This window comes from Mauremys reevesii, linkage group 8 (assembly GCF_016161935.1).
Source record: "Mauremys reevesii isolate NIE-2019 linkage group 8, ASM1616193v1, whole genome shotgun sequence".
NCBI lineage: Eukaryota > Metazoa > Chordata > Testudines > Geoemydidae > Mauremys > Mauremys reevesii.
In genome coordinates this window covers 94412431-94418430 of record NC_052630.1, presented here as the reverse complement: position 1 = coordinate 94418430, position 6000 = coordinate 94412431, and positions in this window count along the sequence as shown.

Below are 6000 nucleotides of genomic sequence, written 5' to 3'. Positions count from 1 at the left end.
AGCCTAGGGGAGTGCATGGTCTTACTTCCTGGACAGGCTGATCCATAAATGGCATTTTTGCTCTTACTTTTTATAATTTCATATAGTAAATATTTTGCAAGCAAACCAGCATTCATCCTTCAAAATCCCATAGTGTCGCTTGTCCACCAGCCTGTATAATTTCTCTCTTTAGAGCCTCTGGGCTGAGCACTCGCATGGCCCTTCTTACCCCTCAGCCTGTAGGTGTTAGCTTGAGATGGGGTTCTCTCACTCCCATCTGGTTTCTAGGGAGTGTGTGTGGTGCCTCTTTGTCTCCCAAAGGATTTGCTGCCCCAACTGTGGGTTGAGGTTCCCCACCCTGACAAACAAGGAAGAGCCTGACAGAGGCAGCACCACATTCCATCCAGACTGAGTACACCACGGTAACAGGAGTTGTGGACAGCTCAACAGAAGCTGCAGCTGGAGAAGAAACACAGCAGCTAGAAGACTGGAATCAAGAAATAGCAGCCCAGGAGCACCAGTGCTAGTATAAGAGAGAAGAGAAAGAGAGCCATTTTGCACTAGTTTAAGATGAGGGAGGCTGCTGCTGCAAGGTAGGCAAGGGGCCAGAGGACGCTACCTGTCTGACGAAATACATCTGATCCCTCAAGAACATGCACAGGATGGGTGAGCTAGTGAGACACTGCATGTAGGATGTGTCATTGTTTCGTATGGGAGGTAACTCTCCTGTGCTTTATCTGTTAAGTAAATAGCATAAAGTCGAGTAACTGTGTGTGCTGACCGTTTACAACTGCTGGGGGACCCTGAGGGAGTTAATCTGTAAACCAGAAGCTGAAGGGTTAGCGCTGCACCCAGAGGGGCTAGGCAGTTGGATGGTGGATTAAAACACTCAGTGTGATTAGGGACCACAAGATTGGGGCAGCGGCTGGACTCCATTGAGGTTCCAGGAGCTTAACACCCCCCAGGGCATTCAGAGCACAGAGGCTTGGATTCCCCGGAAAGCAGTCCTAATAGGCAGCTAGGAAGGGGTGCTCATTAGGATCTATGCGGGGGGGGGGGGAAGAGGGGTGATACTGCAGGCAGGAGAAGCGGATGGGTGGAACAGCCCTCAGTTTCCTTGGCATGGCAAATACCATTTGGTTAATACTGCTCCTAGGAACATTAGCTCCCATGTTTACACTGTCTTTGGTGAGGGGGTACTAGCCCCAGGCATGGACAATGGAGTTAGAAGTAGTATGGCTCCAAAAGGAGCTGTGCTGCCAAGGACAGGGCTAGGCTGGCAGAACCACAAAGAGGTAGCTATGGCTAATGCTTCCTTTTCTCCTGGATCCCTGGACTCCATTGTCTCCTCCACGATCACACAATCTGCTCCTCCTCTGAAGGGAGCACAAATCAGTAATGCGGCCACAGTTTCCCAATCCTCTGTCCTGCAGCTCCCATGCTGTTGTATTGTCTGGTTTCTTATTGCTTGGGGATTTTAGTTTTGTTTTGTATATCAAAAGTTCCTTTTAATCTGCTCTAATAAAATCCCAGAGCAGCAGCAATGTCAAATCAATGATGGGTTGACAGTTTCTCCAGTTGCAGATTATACTTCCATTTATAAAACAGCTAGGCATTCCTTCCTTCTAGCGAGGATGGTTTCTGCCTCTCCTACTTCCCTTTGATATACGGTTTAGCCCAAGCCAATAAAACATACAAAAACTTTCACACTTGTTCTGTTACCTTATGGAGTGGTTGATATTGTCGTGGCAGTTTCTGGAGATACTAAAATTTCTGATGGTGGGGTAATTGCTCTGTGGGCAACATTCCAAGTTTCTTAACAATCCACACTCCATGAGTCACTGTTTTCACATCTTCCCATTGCTGCCAGTAGGTGTCGGACGTTCTACTTGCTCATTGCCTGTGGACTTGGGTAAGCACAAACTCCTGAAACTCAGATACGCTGAGCAGCTTGTGCAAGATGTTGAGCGTCCTCAGACACTCTGTAACTCTCAGGATAGGTCCTGGAAAAAACCTATATTCAAACTCTACTTCCACAGGGGTTTTCCCAGGGCCTGCCTTTTATTTAATTTAAGGCAGGTCTCATTGTAAATAGTGGACGAATTATTAGGAGGCTACGTGGCTGCCAATTCATATTTACAACCAAATATGGGCCTAAATCAAACCAGCAGATCCAAATACCCTCAAACTTCAAGGAAGCTCAGACCTGGAGCTGAAATTGGTGGCTTAGCCCCCTCTCTATTTGGAACTGAATAAAAGAAATTGTTATAAAATACAGTGTAGGGAATAATCCTTCATTGCCAAAATGAGGAAGTAGGTAAATTCCTATGTTTACTCCTGGTTCTTGTACGGGCTCATTTTGTGACCTTGAGCAAGTCACTGCACTGCTCTGTGTCTCTGTTTTTCCCTCTGGAAAATGAAAATAGTAGCTACCGGCCTTTGGAAAGAACTTTGAGACCTACATGTGAAATTGCTAAGCAGTATTATTTGCAACTCTGATTTCTTATATTCTTTGTAATATATGAGGTGTGGTTTGTTTCAATTTTCCTCTCCTGGTATGAAGAAGCCATGTTGCTTCTTCCTCTTTAATATCACTAATATCTACCTTCTTTTCTCTCTCTCACTCACACACACGCTGTTGCCCAGGGTTCGGTCATATGTTCCTGGTTACTGTAACCTCCTCCTTCACAGCCTTCCATCTTCAATCCATTCAAAATACTGCCGATGAAGTCATCCTCTCCAGCCACTCCAAACTTATCACCCACTTCCTCAAATCCACCCCTTAGCTAGCTTCCTGTCTCTTACTACAGCACCTTCACCGTCCCTGCCTGCATCTCCGCTCTCATTTCCTCAAACTCCTCTACTTGCTCTCTACACTCCTCCTCAACCTCTCACCTTTGACTCTTTTACACTGTCACCTTGGAAAAGTCTCCCAGTCAAGCCAGCCCACCACTTCCAAAACCAGTTCTTCTAGGTGCATTTCCTTCCCCTTTAGCCTCACCGAGCCTCTCTCCTCACCCTTCCTTTCTTAGCCATGTCTCGTCTGCCACTTGTCTTGTCTCTTTGATGTTATAAACTCTGTGTTTTGTTTTCATTCTGGAGAAGTTTGTTAACTCAGAGAGCTCCTCAACTGGTGTAAACTGCCATAGCCACTGACTTCAATGGAGCTATAATGTACATGAGCTGAGAATGTGCCCACGAGTATAAGAATATAATTAGGAAGGCCAAAAAAGAATTTGAACAGCTAGCCAAATACTCAAAAACTAATAGCAATTTTTTTTTAAGTACATCAGAAGCAGGAAGCCTGCTAAACAACCAGTGGAACCGCTGGACAATTGAGACATAGGCGCCAACTTTCCCCAGCACCGGTGGGTGCTCGCACCCTCCCCCGCCCCGACTCCACTCTTTCCAAAGAAGAGAGTCAAAGGAATGAAAAGACTAAATGAAAGAAGCAAACCTACCCCAATCTACAGCCAATAAAAACGAATAACCAGTTAATGATTTCTTATACACACTGGATAGAATGATTTCTTGATGTCATCTCACCCTGCTCGGGACCACACTCTTATTTCAGATCAGCTCAATTTCATTTAATGAATTACCACACAGGACTGGGAGTCTTGAGAACAAGGTTCAGTTTCTGCCTCTATTACAGGCTTGAGGAAGGATGGTCCAGTGGTTTGGGCATTAGCCTACGACTTGGGAGACTGGAGTTCAATCACTTGCTTTACCACAGACTTCTTATGTGACCTTGAGCAAGTCACTTAGCCTCTCTGTTCCTCTGTTCCCATCTGTTAAATGAGGATAAGAGCACTTTCTTACCTCACAGGGGTGGCTGGAGGATAAATCCATTAAAAAGATTATGAGGTGCTCAGGTACTATGGTGATAGAGGTCATATAAGTGCCAAAGATCAACTTCTTTGACCTTAGGCAAGTCCCCAATATCTCTGTGCCATCTATAAAATGGGAACACTCCCATCATTACTGGAATTATTTACATTGCAGTAGCACCCATAATAAGCCCCGGTCAGAATCAGGGTCCTACTGTGCTAAGCACTAGACCAGGGGTAGGCAACCTATGGCACGCGTGCTGAAGACTGCATGTGAGCTGATTTTCAGTGGCACTCACACTACCCAGGTCCTGGCTACCAGTCCGGGGGGCTCTGCATTTTAATTTAATTTTAAATGAAGCTTCTTAAACATTTTTAAATCCTTATATACTTTACATACGACAATAGTTTAGTTATATAGACTTATAGAAAGGGACCTTCTAAAAAACGTTAAAATGTATTACTGGCACACGAAACCTTAAATTAAGGTGAATAAATGAAGGCTCGGCACACCACTTCTAAAAGGTTGCCGACCCCTGCGCTATACAAAAGACAGCCCATGCACCAATTACACCTCTATCCCGCTACAATGCGAGCCAATATAACACGGGTTTGCGTATAGCGCGGTAGCAGCAGGGCTGCGGCTGCTGCAGGGAGCCCCGGGCCCTTTAAATCACTGCTGGAGCCCTGCCACCGCTACCCCGGGGCTGCGGCAGCGGGGCTTGCCGGCGATTTAAAAGGCCTGGGGCTCCCCGCAGCGGCTGGAGCCTGGAGCTTTTTAAATCACCGCCAGAGCCCTGCCGCCCCTACCCAGATATAACGGGGTTTTGGCTATAATGTGGTAGGGATTTTTGGCTCCCCATGACTGAGTCATAGCGGGGTAGAGATGTACCTTATAGTCTAAAAAGACAAAAAGTAAATAGAAGGTAGGGAAAATTGATACACTATCAAAACAAAGCTATCAGGGTGATAGCATGTTAGAACCAACTGTGTTTCTGATTCCACTTCTCTCTCTCTCTCTCTGACACACACACACACACACACACACACAGTTTTCAATGTAATACAAAAACACTTTAGATTTTAGGGGAAGGGACTGGTGGAAAGAAGGAACAATCAGGCCTAACACTTCAAAACACTAATCTTCAGCTGGGAGATGCTATATTAAAGCATTATATTTTTAGTTAAATATATCAGTGTAACAGAGCTCCATCTACTGGTGCTTATCACACTTATTTGAACCACATCATTTTTAGTGTTAATTTGTGCTTAATATTCAATTCTTACGTTATTTCAAAAGACAGAACTATTACAAACACATAACACAGCTGTAGGGTTACTTGATACACAATCTTTCAGTGAAAGAACATTCTAAAAATAGCTACCAGGAATACTGACCATGTCTGAGCAACATGTAAACGTGTATAACTTACCATGGGCAATGACAGTACTGTGTATGAATTCCTGCAACTTACACAATTTTCCTAAGAAATTAACTTCTTATTTATTTGGGGTTTTTTAAGATATTGATGTACAAGTCAAGCACATGGTATAAATCCCTGTGAATAAATACTGCAAACAATTGGGTCTTTAAAACTTAAAACAACAGCCAACAAACACACATGTAAGTATATATGAACTCAGTGAACACACACAGCATTCATGGGAATTACAACATATACAATGGATGAAGAGAACGTGTCATTTTCATTTCCCAAAGGAGAGGTGTTTCGTAATATTGCATTGAGCTCAGTTGATCACAGCATCAAGACAGATTCAATTTAAAGTACTTTGGTCAACTTGGTTTTAGGTCTTCTAAGATGCTGCTTACTGTTTTCTTCTCTCTTCTGAGCAACTTATCTTGGCAAAATATGATGTGTTATAAAAGATTAAATAGCACATTCTAGCATCGTCATACTAAAAACATGGTGCTCGTCAGAAAAGCGTCTGGGTAAAAAATAAAGATTTCTTACTAAAAAGAAATTATTCCCTGTGTGTGTTTAAAGTCATTTTTTGCTACTACAGTGAGAAAGGTAAGTTTTTACTTTTTTTTTTTAAGTCATATTAGCACTGTATAGCTGACACAACACTAAGGAAGAGTGAGCTGGGTTCTTTTTTGGCTCATATACTGTCAATAGAACTGTTAACTATTATCACAAATGCTGCATTTATTATTTGTTTGTAGTGTTGC